A 22,632-nucleotide genomic window follows, 5' to 3' on the forward strand; every position below is an offset into this window, starting at 1 on the left:
AAAAAGGAAAACAACAATACAAAAATTAATTGATGACGCACCTACACCTACACACCTATAGACACACACAGGCACACACACACACACGTTCATGACGCGCCGACACTAATTGGCAGTAACAACAGAAACAGCAACAGCAACAACAACAACAACAACAACAACAACAGCAACAGCAACAACAACAACAACAGCGGCTGTTATGTGGGTCCATGAAGTCGATTTGATAACAGCAGCCAGAGGGAAAAATCCATGGGTTATGAAACGTGGCTTAGGGTTGGGCTACGGTGGGCGTGACATCTGGGCAGTCAGAATCGATGCAGACATAGACGAACGGCAATCAATCAATTAAATGCCTCACTGCAATAGCAACAACAACAACGACAACAACAACAGCAATAGCAAAAGGAGCAACAACAGCGGACAAAAACGGTTGCCGATTTCTCTGGGCAAAGATGCAACAATCTTTAAAGATTTATCTGTGTTGCGTTTATTAAGACTGAGCTGCTACCCAGATACGGCAAATAATAATTGAGTAATAATGCCTTTCATAAGTCGAAGATAGTATACACTTTATATGAAGTTCAGATCAGTGTAGATGAGTTATACAGAAAGCAGTAATACGGATGCGGGAATATAATCAATTTTAGAGGGGTCAGTCCTATAGAAAGATCAGCTGGGTGGTAAGGCAATCGCATGTAGTTTTCCATACCGACCAACCCTTTTTGGATTCCATTTAGAAATAAATTTATGCTTCTCATGCTCAGCTGTAGTCAAGGCACAGTCAATGAGTGAAGGAGAACGAGCTCAGCTAAATCAAGCTTCGACTGAGCGAGCACAAAAATACCAGCATAGTAGAGTGGACTGAGGCTGATCCACCAGGGGCAGAGCGAGGTCAGCAGATCGACGAAGAAAGATCGAGTACAGTCCTACCTGAAATAGTGAGCACAGCAGAGCGATCTCAGGCAGATCGACAAGAGAGAGCGAGCATAGGAATAGCGTGCTTAGACTAATCAATCTATGGCATATTAACCCAATTTAAACGACGGGTATAAAACGGTGATAAAGGCGATGTTTAGAAGCTAATAGTTCCATCTTTATATTATCTGGGTGACGGAGGATTCGCCATAGACTGTGAATTTTCTGTACCTTTCCGATAACTGTATTCAGTTCTTAATGCAATACTCACTGAAATAGTTTGAGTGCAGAGTGTCCCTGCACTTGCTGCCCTTCTTCTTCTTCTCGTTTTGCAACTCAATGTGATTTTCAGCTGAATGATCGCTTTTAGGGTTCTATGACATTCAATCAAATTTATCCTATAAGAGTATCAAACTTATATTTACATTTACTTGAATTTATTTATATATTTAGATTGCTGAGATCAAAAGTGACTAGAGATAAGTGATATATAAATATGTATATAAGGTGGCTGTTGTCTTGAATTAAATTAAGTTATATACAAATTAATTAAATTATCTAAAATATATAAAATATTTCTACTTTAACTAACTATTTTTGTTTATTATATATTTCAGACTGCTGAATTATGGATAGCTTATATTTCTAAATTGGTAAATAAATTTATTTTGATTATTTATTTTTCCATATTATTTATATCATATTTATATTCATAAAAAATTCAGCTCGAGTCCCTTTGACAGATCAATTATACTTTCTAATGACACTTGCTGATGCTTTTTTTCAATATTCTTTGCGTATTAATCTCCCATAACGAGGTGATTATATGGCTCTCGCACTTTAACAAACCACATAGCAATTGTTTCTTTCGGATTTCATATTTATGATTTTGTGACAGGTTAACAATTAAATCAATATTTAATATATGCAATGCCAGACCAAGTGCCAACCTGCTGCCGTAGCTCATTATCAATTAAGCGCCCATCTACCTTGCAAAAGACAAAAAATGAGTAAAAAAGAACATTTTTGTCGCAGCTGTCAGGCTTTCAGTGTCAAATTACGTTAATAACATGAACAGGGAAAAACCAACGCGGCGTATACTGAATGAAAATAGTCTGAAGTAGAGGCTATCAGAGGGGCCAATGCTCTGTCTGTATGTGTGTGCGGTGTGTGTGGGCCGCCATCTGAATTAACCACGAATTACAAATCAATTTAAATGCGCGTTTCGTGGCTGAAACTTTTTGGCCACAATGAAAATTGAAAAGCGGCGCATTTTTCATTTTTTTTTTGTTCTTTTTTTTTACGTTGTTGTCTTTTTTGCCAGCTGCTCCTTTAGAGGGAAAACTTTTAATTCAATTCTTGTCAGGCGTGTCAATGGGATAGTCGGTCTGAACTTTTCCTTATTCAGGCATTTGGCCTTTTCCCGAACACTAATGGAAATTGTGCTTTAACTATCTATCTATCTATCTATCTATCTGCATAAACATATTTAACGCCATACAGCGTATCAGCATCGTTGTTGTTGCCTTTTCCTTACTCCACTTTTTTAAAACATGCAAAATCACGTCTATGGATCTTAATAACTTTTCGTGCTTGGGCAAACAATGCGAACGTGAAAGTTGAATTGGTTTCCCCAGTTAACGTGTTGTGCTGTGGCCAAGTTTCCGTTGGATTTTGTTTTCGTTGCCAGATAGATGAAGATAGTTAGAGCTGCGCTCAATATTGGATAAGCTGCAGGTACATATTGTAGCCAGAGTCAAGCGTAACTTTAGTTTGCTTAAGATGCGTTCTCAAAAAAAAAAAAAAAAAAAAAAAAGTATATAAACTTGCTTTTGGCCGTGACTTATAATGGAAATTCGAGCTCGTAAGTAATATTTCTAGCTAAAAGAAATAATTATTAGAATAATTATTAAAATAATATCATATTGCCTTTCACAACAAGCAGTCCGAACTTCTCTCATAGGTCAATGTAAAATAAGCCAATTTATTATTATATATAAATGGAATCAGTTGTCGTGAAAAAAAAAAAAAAAAAAAAAAAATGTTTGCTTAGCTTGCTTGCTAGCAGGAAAAAATAAATAAGAAGTCTTCGTAAAACCTTTTAGAAGTTATATGCATTTAATTTGGCAAAATAATAATAAATTATAATTATGTATATGTGTATATGTAATATAAATTATTTTAGTATGAAGCCGAACTATATAAAGATTTTAAATTATTTGTGTTAAGGACAATTTCTTCACATCGAATCTAAAAATAATGGTAAAGAATTGTAGTAAGTTTTATTTTGTGTTTTGGCTGAAAAAGTTCGGACAGCGAGTCATGATCGCCAGCGGATCGTGTTAACAGTGCCATAACAGGAATATACCAACAGGAGTATACCAGTTTTAGTTATTTTAATCATCTAAAATAAATTATTGATCACGTTTATGGTGCTCCCTAATGAAATTTGCAAATATATACTTAATTTTGATTGCTTTGGATCACTTGCCGGCTCTTAAGCATCGTCAAGCTGGGATAACAGAGCATACTCTGGGGACTTGACGTCAGAGCAGAGCTGTTAGTTAACATAAAAGTAACAGCAAACCACCGAGTCTTTTAACAGTGTGTGTGTGTGTGTGTTATACGCATTTATTATCAGAAAAGCATTTAGTGCAATGGGTCCGTCATCAGTGGAGGCCAATAGGTTTTACGGGAAATGTAGCCGGAGGCTTCACAGCAACAACATCAGCATCATCATCATCTTCTTAGAGAGTGACTCTAGCCTCGTGATTGCCTCCGTTAGACCCGCATCCAATACCGATCGTTCCAGGAGTAAATAATTCTGATAATTCCGACTATTTATGTGCAGTGGAAAGAGCTGCAAATTATGAGATCATGCACATAGAAAATGCGAAATTGACCGTCATTTGCAACGTGGCTTTTGTCTGATGCGCCGTCACTCTCTTTCTCTCTCTCTCTCGCTCTCCTTCTCCCTCTTTAATTGTTCCCTTCTGTTAGCCATCTCTTGTTATAGTTGCCCCAGTTGCGGCCTATTTACATGACATTGGGTTTCACATGAATTTTTTTTCACTTGTTTTATTATTTTGGTTTTTCATTTGACGTCAAGGTGCAAAAGTATGTGTGTGTGTGTGTGGGAGAGTCTGTCCGGCTATGGCTGCAGCTCGCTGGCCACGCGTTCGGGCAAACAATACCAATTACCAGCGCATATCAGCCATGCATCAGGATATGGCAGGATGTGCATGGCAAGGATGTCGCTGTAACTGTCTGCCACCGACTTTACATATTCAGAGAGATATATATATATATATAAATACATGTGTATATACACATATATACATGCGCTTGTCTGCATCCAACACCGATGCAGATGTCCCTTCCGTCTGTGTGTGTGTTTATTTTTGACTATTTGCTCGTTTAACTGACATTCAGACCCGCCGCCAACTTTCTGACCGAGCAATGTGAACCCATTGTACAATTTTAATTGGCGTTTCAGTTATTGAAATGTTGCATTCGCAACGCTTTTAGACCAGCACCCAATGGCGGATACTATAGCAATTCTTACGCAGTTTTTGTGAGAGCATGAACGCTGAAATATTGAGAAAGGCTATTTTTGAACTTTTGCATAAAATCTGTATCATAATATAGTCAAATAGATATATAGTAGCTTTTAAGCCAGCGATATATTAAGAAAGGAATGTACAAAGAATTTATTTGTATTATTTTTTATTTAATTTTTTTCATTTATCAATATATTGCAAATAAAAAAATTAAAAAAACAAAAAAATAAAATTTGTATAATGTTTTGTAATGTATTTATTTATTTTAATTTAATTTAGTTTTTTTTTTTGTATTTTAATATTTATATATAAATAAATATATAAAAGTGATTAATAGTTATTGATATTAAATAATTTAAATAATATCGCTCACCTCACATAATATTTTTTCTATTAAGTCACATTAAATTATTAATATTATTATTATTAAAAACAATTTTTTTTTCATACTATTAATTCACAATAAATTATTATTATTATTATTATTAAAAAAAAATTTGTTTATACTAATGGATTTTTTTCAATTTTATTTTTCAATTTTATGTATTTCCGCTTGCATTTTATTATTATTATTTAATCTCTTTAATCAATATGCCCACTGAGGCTCCCACACTAAAGGGTATGCAGATGTCGCGTGCGCTTTAGTCAACTGTCATTCTCCATTATTGCTGTGAGCTGCTCGGATATTAACAGTCAATAATGTCAGTTATTGGCTGGCCATATGCGGCAGTGATTTTTCATTGTGCCGCCATTAAATTTGTCGGATTTTCCGTATTCCGGCTGGATGGGGGTGAAAAAAAGAAAACGATAGAGAATAAAAACAATAAATCGCGAAGAAAACGTTGTCTTTTGGCCAAGATGGGAGCTGATTTCGAGAGTAAGAAAACATGACAATAATCATGACATAACCATCATTAATTTAATTCATTTGCACTTGCACTGAACTTTGAACATTTGAACATTTGCCTATGGATTTAATTGAAATGCCTGGGCTTGTTCGTAGACAGCTGCTGTTTGCATTCAGTTGGTTTTGTTATTGTTATTGTTTTTGTTAGTCATTTCGGTGTTAATAACAATGCCCGTTCCGTTGTTGTGCTTTCACTGAAATAACAGCATCGAGAGCGAGTGAGACAGCAAGAGTGAGAGAACTTAACCCCAAATTTGAGGGTCTGGCAACGCACGTTGGTGGCGTCTTGTAGGATTAACTCTGCGTTGCTCTCATGCATAAATTGTGCAAGTTATGCAACTGCGACAGTGCACCCTCAAGGGCTGTCTCATCATCAGGCTTATGAGCAGAATGATGATGATGATGATGATGCTCGTGCTGATGATGATTATAATCATGTTGCCAACAGTGATTACTGACATGGGGCGTTGTAAACGTTATAATACATCAAACAGGCTCATCATGATATAACTAGTTTATATTTCTAATGGAAATCGGAAACACAAATTTGAATATGAGCTACAAATTTATCAAAATAAAATTTGAAAGCTGAAATCATGATTATTCAGCGTATTTCTAGTTGGAAAACTGCAATTAAGGATGTGTGAGGTGAATATTTTCGTTGGACTATATAACTACAGAAAACAGTTCTATTTTCCCTGATTTCACATAATCTCAATTATAGTTTCACTTATATATTGCATATTTATTTCTATATTTCTGTTTTGTGAATTTCCTTTTCTGAGATCATTAGCAAACACTGTGCTATTATCTGAGCTGAGCTGACCATGCAGCTTCTTGTTTCGCTGCTAATGAAGTCTTTCTAATGACTTGCAAACAAGCCAAGAACTCAACAACTAAAACTTCTAATGGCAACACTTAGCCAAGCAGCAGTTACAGCAAATGTAGCTCATGGCCCTGGAGAAAACTTAAAGATATGCAAACAACATTTTTGTTAATCTCCAACAAAGCCACAACGATATAAATGTAAATATATTTATTTGAGATGCTTGATTTGATGGAAAATGCTGTGGTTCAGCTAAACATATTTATTTTTGATTCGCTTTGCAGCAAAGAGATTCTTAGGCTGTATTTTTAAGCCGGCTGCGGTTTAGCTTTTGTTCAAAATTTCTCTACAATTTTCACTTTCAACGACAGCTTTTGGCCTTTGCAGTTCTCTCGTAAATTATGGACGAAATCTTTGTCTATTTGTCAAGTGTAAACATTGAAGCTTAAATGTTACACACAAAATGCCACACAACATTATTATTTTATACGTTGCCTAATATGCATGTATGTGTGTGTGTGTGTTGACTTTGATTTATTTGCTTAAAATTAAATTTTATAGATTTATGGGCTAGGTAAATATTTAGCTGTGTGCAAGTGTGCATCAAATAGTCAACTATTTCGTTACTGTTGCAAAATTGTTGGCAAAAAAGAACAATTTAAAAATCTGTTTTTATTTTTGTCAGAGTGGAATTGAAATTTAATCAAGATAAATTTAATACATTTAGTGTTGAAGCAAAAAAAAAAAAAAAAAAAAAAAAAAAAACAAAATGGTTTCTACACTTGTATATATTTTTCAAATTTCGAATCTGTACTAAATAAATGTAATAAATCTTTATTTAAGTTTATTAAATTTTCTCAGCAAATTTTAGCTAAATTTTATTAAAGTTTAATAAATGTTTGTAATTTAGAACTCTATTTAGAATGTTGTAAATACAAATATATGTTAAATATGATATCTATATAAGTGTATTAATTATTAACAGTGTTTTAATAATTATAATTTTATATTATTCAATATATATATATACAAATTATTTATAATAATTTTAGTAAACTGTTTTTACAGCAGGGTGTAAATTATATATTTTTAACACTTATGAACTTAAAATTATTTTATATACTTACTTTCAATTAATCGCAGCTCATTCGATATAGAAGTAAAGTAATCGATTATTGTTTATCAAATGATCATTAACTATATTCCCTAGCTGTAAGCTCAGCTGTTATTTATTAACATTCAATGTGCTCTAACAGCTGTTAGCATTAACATGTCGCAACAACTTCCCTGGTTCGATACAACATGGCGTATACGCAACATGTTGTTGGCTATGTTCTGTAACCTCAAAGCCGACGAGCTGATGGCTACGGACGCAGTTTCCGAGCAACTGCTGTTGCTATAACAACACATCCATGCAGCGTGCCTACAGCATTCTTTGGAGTATCGAAAACGATTTTAGAAACGAGTTTTATGATATGAAATTGCTTAACAATTTTACAGCTCGAACGATTCGTGTATTGTAAATTTTGTTGGCATAGATATATGTATATGTATAGGTAGAATATATGTATATATTTTCATAGTTGGGTCTACATGTTTTGCCATGTTTTCGTTGAACACGCTTTCCACATTTGATTTCATTAACACGTGAAATTCGTTTTAATTAATATATAAAAATCGCCAGCAGACGCATAACTAGCTGCTGGCTCGTGTTCCCCATGTGGTTGTAGGAATTTGGCCATAAAGTTAGTTTTCGTACTTTGGGCACTACTTGTGATCCAATTTGTGTTTGTGACCCAGACCATGAGGCGTAGACCAGACATATAAACACACCCCCGTCCCTTCGGCCAATGCATTTCATTTAGTTTTTTTCCCTTGCTTGAATATCAGAGCATAAAATGTTGAAAGCAGCCGCTGCACGTGCGCAGCATGTTTAATTATCTGTATCAAGATGTTGGTGTGCGTGTGCGTGTGTGTGTGTGTGTGGGTGTGGGTGTGCGTTATGTGGTATGTGAGGCTGTGTAATGGGACGTCATGTGGTGCATATATGGTCAGTGGTCCAGTGCCGGCTTAATGCCCTTCTACTGCACATGAACTTGGACGGAAAGTTTTGCAATTTAAACATCAAATTGAAATTAAATGTTTTCATTCAAAAGACTGAAAAGGAGGTAAAGGCAGCTGTAAGGTGACTTTTGTTGTTTTCAAAATAAGTTTCTGTTTATCTGTTTATATATTATTGTATTATTTATTTATTTTTTTTTAAATATTATTTTCATTTAATTTATCATTCTTATATTATATATATATATTTTTTTTTTGTGTAAGTTAAAAAAAAAAAATAAAGTTCAGCATTTATTGTTCACAAACATATCATGTAATAAAAGGTTTAGAGAACAAAAAAGTGAAAATATTAAAAAGAATGTTTTTATATATTATAAACGCTTACTTTTTTTATATGTTTGACTTTAAAATAAAATTCTATAAAATTGTTGTAGGGTTTAAATTTCATTTTTCCACCTAAGCTAGCAGAATCAAGTACAGACAGAGAAAGTGACAGATGGAAAAAAATGAGACAGTGAGAGTGAGAGAGGTGGAGACTTGTGCATAATTTGCAAATCAAATTTCAAATACAACTGCAACGGCAGAAGAACTTTGTGAATTTATGTTGAAAAACTTGCAAAAATCTATAAATGTTTATAAAAGTTTTAAGAAATCCATTTCAGTTTAGTTCAATTTCTGTAAAAGTATACAAGGCTATGTGTATATAGTTGTGAGCCAAGATCTTTTCTACTTTAAACTGAAATTTGTATGCATGTCTGGCTGAGTATTTTTTTTTTAGCACTGTCTATGTCTATGTTTTTTTTTTTTTCTTGACCGACAATATTAATATGAATGACTGTCATGCACGGGTGTTGGTATCTCTCTGTGTGTGTGTGTGTGTGTAATTATGTCACTGTAAATGTCTGTCTGTGAGAGCGTGTATGTGTGTGTGTGTGCAGCGAATCGTTAAATGTGCACGTGACAAGCGTGTAATGAGGAAGTCTTCAGTCTTCGGTCCTGTTCCTGTCTTCGCTCTTGGCCAATATGAAGCTTGTCTTTATATACATACTTACATATATACATACATCGCTCATATATATATATATACATATATACGCATTTCGCTGCAATGTATCAGCATGTTACGCATATAGAGCTGCCATACATATATTTCAATCATTTTAAGTGTGTTTGTGTTACAGGCAGCCAGGACATCGCCAGCACAAGATTGTCCCTGTTCGTCCTGCTGCTGCGGCTGCTGCTCCTGCTGCTTGCTGCAGGGCATGCGACATGAAAATTGGACAATGATTTATGAGGCGTTAAGTCAAACTTCATATTAATTTCATTTCATTTTCGCCGCACTTTACGCTGCGGCTTTAAACTTTCAGGGGCAACGACCATTAAGAGAATACAAATAATAATGCCCAAATAGCAAAAAATAGAATAAAATTCGACTGACGCTCACATTGCGGATGGGAAACCTGAAACGTGTTATGAATTTTCAATACAACATAAATCAGTTATGTTAAGAAATTCGAATGCTCCAGATAAAAAAAAAATTGGCAAAATTTTTCAGTAGAATGATTATTTAAAGATTTAACTTTGCTTGCAAATATATATAAATTATTATTATTATTATTATTTTTTATTTTATTTTTTTTCATAAATACATATATAAATCATTTTTTTTTTTTTTTTTTTCATAAAAATATATATAAATTATCATTATTTTTTTTTTTTTAGTTAATTTTTGGTTTAAGAGCAAAATACAATTTATTGTTATATATATTTCTTATATACATATATTTCTAATATATATATTCATTGACTTTTTCATATATAAATAAAATGTTTTTAAAATATTTAAATATTATACATACATCAATGAATTATTTTACATAGTTGAAATTGGATATTTCCAAAAATATTTGTTGATTTTCATTTAAAGCGATTCAGCAAAAATAAGTTTAAAATATAAATTAAATAATAAATAAATAACAAGAAAGGCTGAGACGCACATTTACACAAACTCCCTGTCTCTCTCTCTATCTCACTCTTGCTTTCTCTATTTTTCTCGCACACATACACATATGTATATATATCCCATCTCATTTTCAGTTTCAGTTTGGGATTAGTCCCAAGGCCCCCTTGGCTCTTCCACCAACATAATCATTTTGACGCCCAGCAGTTGTATAACTAGTGTAATTCGAGCATTTTATTTCGCACACGCACACACACTTGAGTGGGCAGTGCGTGCCTCTGTGTGTGTGTGTGAGTAAGCCAAATATCTTGTGGCATGCTTCGAGGCGTTAGCCAACACTGGCAACAGCAGTTGGCGGCCAGCAAATTTCTCTCTGTGGTTTTTGTGCTTTTCACACTTGGTGTGAACCGAAAATTCTACCCCCCGCACCAACGTGAGGTCTGTTTGACTGCCTCGCGCACGTTTATTGCCCACTGAAGCGTTAACCATGGTCAATAAAAAATTTATTTAGACAACCGCAACAACAACAATAACAAGAACAAGAATAACAGAAACAGGCATTCAACCGCAATCACATGACGTATACGAAATTTGTGCTATGTGCTGATAAAAAATTTGTGACCAGACTAAAAAATAAAAAAAAAAATAAAGCAAAGTAAAAGCAAATATGAAATATATATTTTTTTTCTAGTATTTTTTATATATTATTTTCTTTACTATTTCACTCGATGCTTTGATGCTGAGTGTTGGCATTCGATTTATTTGTACGCCAAAATATTTCAAATAATTCATATTTTATTGACTGGACAACAGCATCGAGGCAGTTAAAGGAACCAATTCATATACTGATAGAGATAAAGCGAAATGCGACAACAATTAGGTTTCCATTGGCCGCTTTTCATTTCTGTTAACTCAATTCATTTATGCTGAATTTATCAAATTGCCCAAATTTTTTTTTCCGGTTTTCTATTAGCGATTCGACCCATGTTGATTGAGCGTTCACCCATTGTTGAATTTGAAGAGTGTTGAAGTCCCGTTCGAATTGTGCACTTTTATTGGAATTATGTGTGGCATTTGCGAGGCTTAATTGAGTCAAAAGCAATAAAATTGATAGCTGGATAAATTTTAATAAAACTGAACGGCTTAATGGCATTCAAATTATAATGCCAGTGATTTAATTATGTGTCTTTTTTTCAACAACTTAAGCCCTAATTGGAAGGATTATAGCTGAAGCTTGTAAATACGGCTTAAAATTATAGAAATTTGAGAACTTATGCGATTCGGATTATTGTTGCTTAAGTTAATAGTGTATTTATTGTAAATTATATATATACATATATATATATATATATATATAGTTAATTGAATCTAAACGTTTAATTGGCCTTAGGCAATTTTAGGAGCTCTTGGAATTATGTAAAATTGCTATTAACTATAAATATTATTGCTTATAATATAATATAACATAATAATATAATAAATTATATATATAATACAAAATAATACAAGTAAAATATAACTCATTTCATATGCATTCTTCAAGTTTAAAAATAAAATAATTATATCGTATATATAGCGATATAATTAGGTAAGCTTATCTATATTTTTAGATGTTTCATCTTATGCATATTTAGGCACATGTGTATTATCAGCTTACCGCGGCCAAAATGTTAAATGTTTGACAATTTAAAACTGGCATTAATCAAAGGCAAACAACGATATTTGGAAACTTTTGTCAATTGCTTTGAAGCGAGGCAGCGGTGTCAGGCGGGTGTCAGCCGAAATGTTCATGCTTAATTAGTTTTAATGCGTAATAGGCATATTCCAGCTGAATTAGCCAAAAGCATGACAACAACAACAACAACAACAACTACAATAACAACAACGACAACCATTTCAATTGCAATGACAATTTGATGCCTTAAAGTATGCAATGCACATATTCAATTATTCATAGTTGAAATTGCAGTGGGTAATGAAATGAAATCAAAAGCTGAATTTGCCATATGCCAAAATGTAACCAGCATCATGTTGTTAATGCCAAACACTCGCCCAAACTGTCTCTCTATCTCTCTCTCACTCGCTTAATCAGGGTATGCAACTATCTCCCTCTAGCTGCAATTCAGTGAAATGCAGTGAAATGCCTTAGAGCCAACATTGACATCATTCCACTGCCGCATGGCAGTACTCGTAATTACACTAATCTATGTATATTTCGAGCTTGTATGAGTACCTCTCTCTCCGCCCCCTCTCTTTCTCTCTGTGTGTGTGTGTGCGGCAATTCGTATGCATGCGAAATTGACCCTGGAGACATTTTCGTTGCCCAGAAAAGCCAAAACACATTTATTGTTTGATATATTGTTGTTTCGTCATTGTCGTATGAGGACGATTCGATTTGTTGCTCAACTTGTTTAATTGTCCCCAGCATCAACTGTGCATTGCGTTCGTTGTTTGCTTAATTTGTTTATTTTGCATCTCTATTAGTTAATCATTTGAATGATGCTGCTCACTTCGCTCTTACATATATGGGACAGCCAAATATTGAAATCTGGCAGCAATTAGTTTAGCTGTAATATTATTTGACTTCATATGCAATTATTATAGTTCATCATGCTCTAGATCTCGTGAACCCTCTAAATATTTGTCAAAGCACACGCCTCTACTATTGGAGGGAAGGGGCTAGAGTTTGAGTCGCTATCAAATATATAAAAACAATCAGAATGGTATAAAATTCATCTCAGTTAATATTTAAAATGTAAAGTCTTTAGATCTAATATTGTAAGAGATATGTTTTATATTTTATTATGAAATCATACCTCGTATATATTTAAGACTGGAGTTCCTGTGCTCTGAACCCATTGAAAATGGTAGTTAGGTTATAATTGTTTTATTAAGAGTATGTAACGCGTGGAAGGAGGCGTGGCAGACCTCATCACTCCCTCACTTCCTTGCTGAAAATCTTTATCATTCCATTAAATTTAGTTTGGAAAATAAAAAAAACAAGGTCTGATTTTATTTGTTGTACTTTGACACCAAAAACTTGATGATATACTCATAACCTACAAGCAAAATAGCACCGCCAGGTACCATTCGTATCGTAACCGGGAGCAGGCCCTTATACAGTGCCTTCCAACCCTCTTCTCTGCATATCTGTAAAACTGTGTTGAGTGTACCGCTATACTTGACTTTACCCGGCACCGGCTGCGGACCCTGTATCCTCGTCTTTACAATATCTAGTGGAAGACTTGCCACGCAGCTCAATAGACTGGCTGCACAAGCGATTGCAAAATTACGTAGAAACTCATTTAAAGGACGTTGGCACGTGGGCGTTGCATCGCGAACCGACCAATAGGACCCGAAATAAATGACATTAAAGACAAAATTTCGTGCCACCATCGTTGGCATGCCCCGATACAATCCATGTAGGCCGTAACCTTGATTTTCAATTATTTTCTTTGCCACTTGTATGGAAGGAAGCTTCTCCCTGCTTGCCTGCTGTGTTATCTTAATTATTTCAAAGGGATTTTGAATTAGTGCTTCCACAATGCCCCCCAATCCACCGGCAAACGCATAAGTCGGCGGGCTAGGCCATGGAGCACCAAACATAAAAAGCGGCTGGGATTGATCGAAGACCAGAAACTTAATTGATCGCTTCGGTGTGTCAATCACCAAAACTGGCACCAAGCCTCGCCAGAATGCTGTCACGCCTTCCTTGCGATATATCTTTTTAATTGCATCAGACATGCCAGCATAGTGATCTGGCCCCATGATCGCATCGTTCTGCAACTGCAATCGAGTCGTGATCACATCCAATGGTTGCATCAGCATCACGTCCACAATGCTCGAGCAACCGCCCGCAATGAGTTGAAAAATTGGATTCTGTGGCTTATAGTTCGGGTCTCTTCCATACTTCACTTTCAATTTAGTCATAAAATATATTTGAGGGAGGGTTTATTTTTATTTTAAATTTTCATTTAAATTTTTACAATTACCTGGAACTGATTTAAATTCCAAATGACTATAATTTTCATAGAAACATTTCTCTATATTTAATTTACATTTTAGAGCAATTGAATTGCTTATTTGTATTTAGTTAGTTTTATTTTTCTCTGTACCATACGATAATTTATTCATTATAAATTACTCCGATAACTTTTCCGTTTCTTCTTATCGATCAATATCAATCATAACACTTTGATTTTTGAGTCGCTTGAATACCACAACATATGGAAACATTAATGTATAATAGAAGCTTCTGAGAACTTAACACACCATTTTTTTATATATTAGATTTGAATGTGTTTCTTTTAATGCATGTCCAAAAGAAACGTAGAGTTGCATTAATTCGCTAGGTTAACGGTGTCTCCTTCCTAATTAGATCAATTTGACATTTATTGAATTTAGTTAATGTTTATTGGCTGAACTTTAGCACTAACAGCTTGTTGATAAACTCGTAACCTATGAGCAAAATAGCTCCGCCAGGCACCATTCGTAGCACCACCGGAAGCAGGCCCTTGTATAATGTCGTCCAGCCTTCTTCTTTCGATATTGTATAAAGAGTCTGGAACGTGCTCCTATATTTGATTTTACCCGGCACCGGCTGTGGTCCTTGTATTCTCGTCTTTACCGCGTCTAGGGGAAGACTTGCCACGCAGCCAAATAAGCTGGCCGCACAGGCGATTGCAACAGTGCGCAAAAAGTCGTAAAAAGCATTTTTATAGGTGGGCGTTGCATCTCGAACTGTCCAATAGAATCCGAAATATATGGCATTAAAAATAAAATTTCGAGTCACCGTCGTTGACATGCCCTTGTACAGTCCCCGAAAGCCGAAGCCTTCGTTTCGAATTATAGTCTTTGCCATCTGCATCGTGTGAACTGACTCGTGACTTGCCTGCTGTGACACCTTGACTACTTCGAAAGGATTTTGAACAATGGCTTCCACCATGCCCCCCAATCCGCCAGCTAAAAAGTAAGTCAAGGGCGTCGGATGCTTCTCACCAAACATGAAATACTGCTTGGATTGCTCAAAGACCAGAAACTTAATTGTTCGCCTTGGTGTGTCAACCAGTAAAACGGGCACTAGGCCTTTCCAGAATGATGTGATACCTTCCTCGCGATACATTGTCTTGAAGGCATCCAACATGCCCGTATAGTGATTACCCCCTATGACCATATCACTCTGCAGTTGCAGTCGAGTCGTGATCACATCCAATGGCTGCATCAGCATCGCATCCACAATGCTCGAGCAACCGCCAGCAATGATTGGAAAAATTGGGTTGGGCGGTTTATGAGCCGGTCTTTGTTCATGATTCTCTTTCAATTTAGTCATAAAGTATAAGTTACCCTCCTACATGAAAGTTTTTATTTTATAATTTGTTTTTATAGGTTTTTTGATTTAAATTTCAAATGACATTTTCGTCAAATCCAATAAATACTTAATTACTGTATCCATATATGATATATCTTGACCTAATTCCTCGAGCTACGTATCAAACTAATACATTTAAAGGCTTTCCCTAGTATAAGCATTTTCCAAAAAGAATGCCTTAGGTATATATATTCTATGAGATACTTTTGTATCTTTTGGATATTTCTGTAACTAGCAAATTTAGTTTTTCAGATAGTCTTAGATGCACGTCTGGAGCTTACTATTTCTATCTGGTGTTTTTTAAATAAATAATGGATCTGCAAATTCATGTGTATTTTTAGGATAATATTTTATTGAAGCTACTCTCACATTTTAAAGATACTTTCTTAAACAGATTAAATCTTAAATAAACATTACTGCCTTATAGATACTTTTGTATCTTGTTAATAATTCGGCATCTCAAAAATATTCTTAGGTCTCGCAGATGCAACAGATATTTTGGATATTGTTTTCTGTGGCAGATCCTATTTTGTATCTTAAGCATTTGATAGATACAATTGTATTGTACTATTATATTGTATCTTAATGATACCTACAAGATATACAATTTAGAGTTATATCTCTATACTCGAAGCATCCGTTTTAAATAAGTTTTCTTCCATTAAAGATATTTTAATATTTCAAAGATATTTTTACATCTCGTAGATATTTTGCTGTCTAAAAAATGTTAAAGGGACAAGTCTCTCGCTAATACGCTCACCATCCTATTATCTAACAATCGCCACTACTTCGGTCGCTTAGCTGCAATAATTGCCAACCGCAGACCACGCCCAGTGGTTCCTCGATGACCACACAATTAAGTGGGCGTATCAAATGGTCAAGAGCTTCAGCAGTAGTCAAAAATTCACTTGCAAACGAAAAGGAAACTATTTAGTGGCTCACTTAAAGCAACTCTCCAAATACTTCACATAAATTAATTACAATACGCTTGTAAATGTGTTATACTTGTATAATTGTTGTTCTTGTTGCTGCTGTTGTCAGTTGTCTCGTAATCGTTGTTGTTGTTATTGTTGTTGCTGTTGTCGAGCTAAACAATTAAGTGCAAATTGTTAAACATGCAGAGCTGCGGTCTGTGTCCCCATTTTCAGTTCCTGCCCCATCTCCACATCCTCTGCCATTTGGTGTTGCCTGAGACGCCCCCAAAAACAAGCTGCGGTTTTGCATTTGACTGACTTTTAGAGTGGAAACTTTATGCGAGACTACATTGTAGTTAGTTGTTTAAGTCATTAAGTAGTTGAAGCTGAGGTTAGGAAGTTAAGGAGTCGAGCGTATGTTGACTATGAAATGCTCTGAAATAACTACAGTGAGTGCTGTCATTGTCAATTTACGTAGTATATCTGTATGTATAATAATATTGTAATATACATCGATTGCAGATAATGGATCGAGATATATAGTACACGCAGAAGCTAAGATTTTACTTCATAAGTTTATTGTAACTACGTAGATTAGCAGCTTTTAAAAAGATATGCGCCTGGTAAATACTAAGACTCAAAAATACACTTTTATCTAATAGGTATTAAAATATGTAATTGCAACATTTAAACTTAAAGATATTTGAACGATAATTTAGTATCTCATAGATGCATAAAAGTTTTTAGAATGTTAAAGATACTTTTGTATCTTGTTCCCACTTTAATATTTTACAGATACTTCAGTGTCTTGTGATACTTCTAATTGCTTAAGATACTTTTATATTGTATTTAATTTTATCTTAAACAGAGATGACCTATTATTTCACAGATATCATAGTATTATGTGCTACTTCTACTAGTTGAAGATACTTTTGTATATTATTAGCACTTTTATATTTTACAGATACTTTAGTTTCTTCTACTTGTTGAAGAAGATACTTTTGTATATTATTCAATTATATCTTAAATAGAGTTAAAATATTATAATTGTTACCTATACTTGAAGATATTTTTGTATCTTTTTTAATTGTATCTCAAACTGAGTTAGCCTACTATTTCACAGATGTTGTTGAAGATACTTTTGTATCTTATTCACACTTTATGCACTGTTATATTGTACTGGCACTTTAGTATCTTGTCATACTTCTTCTTGAATATACTTTTGAATCTTATTTAATTGTATTTTAAACGAGCTAACGTACTCTTTCATAGATGTGCATTTCTACTAGTTGAAGATACTTTTGTATCTTATTCAAATTTTATATTGTACAGATACTTTGGTATCTTGTAGTATGCTTCATATTAAAGATGCTTTTGTATCTTGCTCAATTGTATCTTATACAAAGTCAATTTATAATTTCACAGATAGTTAGTATCGTGTGCATACCTTATCTTTCTAAAGATTCTTTTACATCTTATTCAATTGTACGCTGTACAGAATTTATATATTACTTTACTCTTGTATCTTGGGGATACTTTTACCATCTGACTACTGTCTAGAGCATACTACTTTACGCTATAGGGTTAGCCACAACAGCCAACACTACAAATTAAGAATTATTTCTGAAAATCAATGTTTGTTGTATGCCTTTTTGCCCCAAACACCTGAAGGGCTGTCCTGCGGCAGTCATGAGTAATGTAAGTTCATGAAAGTCACACCTGTGGGCGGTTGCTCAAACCAACAATTATGGTAATGTGGCCCAGTCCGGCGATGTCAATCCAACATAATTGCTAACAAATTAGTCATGGTCATACTGGCCCAGCTAACGGCAGCTGCTACGGCAGCCAGCAAATGAGTGTCTGGGCTGTCGGAGTCCATTGTGCTCCCACTTGACTTGTCGGAGGTGAAGTTAAACACGCTGCATTGTCTAGCTGTGTGTGTGGGTGTCTGTGTGTGTTTCACTGTGTGTATCCTGGCAATTTGCGTGTCACGCTGCACAACTGCCAAGCAGGCAGTCAGCCAGGTCTGGGTAAAAACCAACTGTGGCATTTGCCAGCCCACTTAGCCGCCTGCTCACCGGGCCCAATGAAGCAAATGAGTTTCATTTCATGTCCTTCAGACAGACGCTTGTCTCTGCCCGAGTGTGCCTGTGTGTCTGCCCTTAGTCCTGGCCGGCTGCCGAGTAAGTTGGCCCAAACTGTTTGCATAGCTGGCGGCAGTTCCTGACGGTATTCCAGCCGTGTTCTTAAGCGGCTCTCGCCCTTCGAGTGCTGCACTTTTGATGGAGTGCGTTGAAATTTATATTAGAATATTAACTAAATGAATGAGCTACTTAGAAGCACAACACAAATAGCGCCACTTTGTAGCTTAGTTAATGTATGCAGCCCCATGCCGATGCAAATAATGAACGCTATATTAATGGTGGCTATGGCGACAGCTCGGTTAACTGGAAGAAGAGTATACGCAAATGTTGTTTGATGATATTTTGCATGATAAATTAGAAAAGCTTAAAAGAATCGCAGGTATAGAACACCAGAGTTTTATATTTGGTGAGTCTGTAAAATGCTAGAATATAGATAACTAACACTTAATTTTATTTTGAGCGCATCTTAGCTAGTCGTTTATGTTAAATACATTTTATTTCTTATAAATATACTTATACATTAATTTAATAAATGTTTATAAAATTTTGAAAAAATAATGTTGTAGAGCAAAATGTCCCAGAGACTGATAAAAGAATATCTTGTACTATGTATATCTATGTCCATATCCATCTATCTACCTAAGTGTATAAAATTTTAGCTTTTGATCTTAAGTTGCTTCTTTTTTATATCATTTATAAACCGTCACAGTTACACTCTTATATCAAATCCAATTTTGCTTAATCTGACGACGAATATGGATAGCCGTGTAAAGTCGTTCTTATAGACCTAAATTTGTTGTTACCCAGGTCTATTAAATGTTCTACTTCCTAACTTGTCGCGCTCATTTCTCTATATGATATGCTACTGTGCTTTACTTCATAGTCCTAATCTTTTCCATTAATCTGAAACTCTTTTATGTAATCTATAACTCTCGCCTTTGGCATGAATTATTATAAGCACTAATGGGAGCTTCAAAGAACTAGACGATTCACAGATCTTTTTAATACAACATATGTATAATTAATATTAATATTTCACTTCTCTACCTTAACTAACTTAATTTATAAATAATCGCATATATATGTGTAGATTTACCTTTTTAAGCTCAATCCAAATTTAGGGCAGCTCTTAGCCGGATTAAAGCTCTATCTCCGCCTCTGTCTCGCCTTCAACTTTAATCGCAACTAGTATAAGAAACGGATTGAAAACGTATTTGATTTACATAAATTCTTCTGCTGGTAGTTTGCATGTGCCGTTATGCAGCCCTCGGGCCTTTTTACACATCAACACTCCTTTTTCTCACCCCTCTTCTTCTTCCACTTTTATTATCAAATTTGTATGGCTCTGCTATGGTGTCTATTTGTGCGAGCAGTTTGTAGCTCTCTAGTCAACAGTCATTTGGCTGAAAGCAGCTCCCGTTGCCTGCTTCTTGTCATTTTAAAGCCATTTGATGTATGACAAATCAAATTTGACAAACTGCCAACAGTTGTTTTGCATCTTTGCAACATTTTTCACCACCTCCGCTTGGGTTCGCCTCCCCGCCTCTGCGAGAGACATGTGAAATCAACGCTGTACTTTTTCACATTAATACTGTATAATATTCAAAGCGAGACACGAGCGAGAATATGGAGACTGTGTGAGAGCTACAAAAATTTACATACTCATGACATGACATGCTGAAAATGCCAGCAGGAGCAGCAGCAGCAGCATCAGCAGGAGCAGCAGCAGGAGCCGTTACGAGCTTGTGGGCTTCAACCTGAATACAAACAAAAGCATTGAATACCAATGCAGGGAAGACAACAGATGTAATGATGTTGCTAATGATATTGCAGAAATTTAAAGCCACAGTTGAGATATAAGCTTCTGCAGCCGTAGGTGTTGCATTACCAAACCTGGAGTAAGATAACTAAACACGTACGAGCTGCCATCGGCCAGAGAAGCGTGAGAGCAACCCAAACAAAAATTGCGCCAAGGCCTGGCTCTGACACTTGGGAAATAAAAAGAGTTAGCCGTTTGCTTCATTTCCTTTCCTTTATGCTCATTCATGGAAATGCAATGAGTATATTGGTTTTGGGTCCATCTAGCTATCAGTTCATATAAATGCTAGAAACTTGAAATTGAAAATAAAAAAATCTATTTGTTGGGGCGTGGCAAATTGGAATTGGAAAAACTGGAATCTGGCAGCATTTCGGCCGCGAATGAGTACTGTGTAGTCGGTAATGCCCGACTGCATCGTTCTTACATTTTTTTTTAAATATTTTTTTTGTTTAATTTCGTGTGCTTCATCCCTCTATATCAAACTATATATATATTTTAAATAAAAAGTCAAGTGAAGCGCTGCTGACTATCTGACAGTCCGACTCGGCGCCGGCAAAACGTGCGCTCAATCAAGCGGCTCTGCCGCTGCTGCTGTTGCCTCTGCTGAGCTTCAACTGGGGAAATTTACAAGTCACACACAACGTGTAAGGCGGGGAGAGATGCTAAGGATGTGGTCGCAGTTTCCTGCTGCAATTGCAGCGGAGACGACTTCCCGATTCTCTCCTGACTCGTCCGGCTCTGCACAAGTCGACGCTGCGGCATATCGCATCAAAAATTAAATCGCGAGCGTAAGAAATATGCAATTTGCTCGATTTGAGCATGATTTCGCATCGCCTCCATTCGAAATATGCGTACAGATAGCGAAATATAGTCGCGGAGCCATAAATTAAAAGTTTATTTGGCAATAATTTCGATACCAAATACTTTACATTTTGAAATGCTCAAAATGCAATTAATAATTTAGATTTCAAATTCAAACTCAAAATTAAAAAAAATGAATAAATAAAATAAAATAAAATGTAATATAAATAAATTAAGTTATATACACATTAATACGTGCAATATTAATAAATATTTAAATAATTATTAATCACTATTATAAATTAATCTACTATATATATTTTTAGTTTATATATATACATTTTTTTTGTATATTAATTAATAATTAATTAATTAAAATAATTATTATACTTAAAATATTGTGTGTCAGATTAATATTGAGCTGAAATTAAATGTAGAATCCTTTTCAATATTATAATTGGACAATTATGTATATCATAATAAACATTCTGACACATATGTATATTATTTTATTGATAACTATTTACATATTTATTTACGCAATTTATTACTTTTTCTTTAAGTTAAAAATATAAAACTAAAATTAAAAAAAATTAATTTTTAAATTAAGAATAATATGCATAATTATATATTATAAATATAACTAATCTATTCATTTATATTAAATTTTTCTTTAAATTAGGTACACTAAAAATAAATAATTTTATTATATATAATTATTATGCTAAATTTTTTATTTTAAATAAATATTGGTGTATATTTTAGTTGTGAATCTATCTTTCAGTTATCTATACCACCTCTAGAATTTCGCTCAGTGTATTCAAAAAGTAAGCATACCCATAATATCCATGATGATGAGTAGTCGTGCGTGTAGTACCCTTTTCCTTATACAGATATAAATGCAAAAAAATAAATAGAAAGGAAGATGAAAAAATAAAGAACTATTTGAGGGCAGCGAGCGCTCTACATGTGCCGCTGCCAAAAAGTGGACCCCAAGGATATGGTGTCAGCTTGGCAAGTTATTGCATTGCATCGAACCCCTCCTCCTAATGCCCAATACCCAATGCCCAATGCCATTGATGGGAACTGGGCTCAGTTAGCATTCACTATATGCCACGCCCTCCGCCATCGCCTGTGCCCCGCGGCGCCTTTGACTTTCATACGCTTTTTGATTGTTGTGCGACTGTCGCTCAACATTCGTAGCTCGAAGGGAGTTGGTAGCTGGAAGCTGTGCGTGTGTGTGTGTGTGTGTGCTTCAAGCTTCGACATTTGCCGTTTGACTACATGCATGACTGACTTTGAGTGGAAGTTCATATTGGGTCTAGTCATGGTTTCCTACGTCTCTGCTGTGCCCAAA

At 34.9% G+C, this 22,632-nt stretch overlaps 1 protein-coding gene and 2 pseudogenes across 6 annotated transcripts in view; 1 reads left to right on the forward strand and 2 right to left on the reverse strand.

The window, feature by feature from the left end:
• The window catches only part of LOC108611614 (UPF0585 protein CG18661), an 87,810-nt gene that overhangs the window by 23,299 nt on the left and 41,879 nt on the right, over positions 1–22,632 (forward strand). For all 6 annotated transcript variants that reach the window (XM_089464533.1, XM_089464531.1, XM_089464532.1 and 3 more), the window contains exon 3: positions 1,533–1,568. The gene's annotated coding sequence lies outside the window, so the exon portion shown is untranslated. The remainder of the gene's footprint in view (positions 1–1,532; positions 1,569–22,632) is intronic.
• Positions 13,207–14,168, reverse strand: LOC108612158 (mitochondrial 2-oxodicarboxylate carrier pseudogene; annotated as a pseudogene).
• Positions 14,168–15,672, reverse strand: LOC108612160 (mitochondrial 2-oxodicarboxylate carrier pseudogene; annotated as a pseudogene).

Source organism: Drosophila arizonae, chromosome 3 (assembly GCF_054131065.1).
Source record: "Drosophila arizonae isolate 15081-1271.41 chromosome 3, UAZ_ARI_1.0, whole genome shotgun sequence".
In the NCBI taxonomy this organism is placed as follows: Eukaryota; Metazoa; Arthropoda; class Insecta; order Diptera; family Drosophilidae; genus Drosophila; species Drosophila arizonae.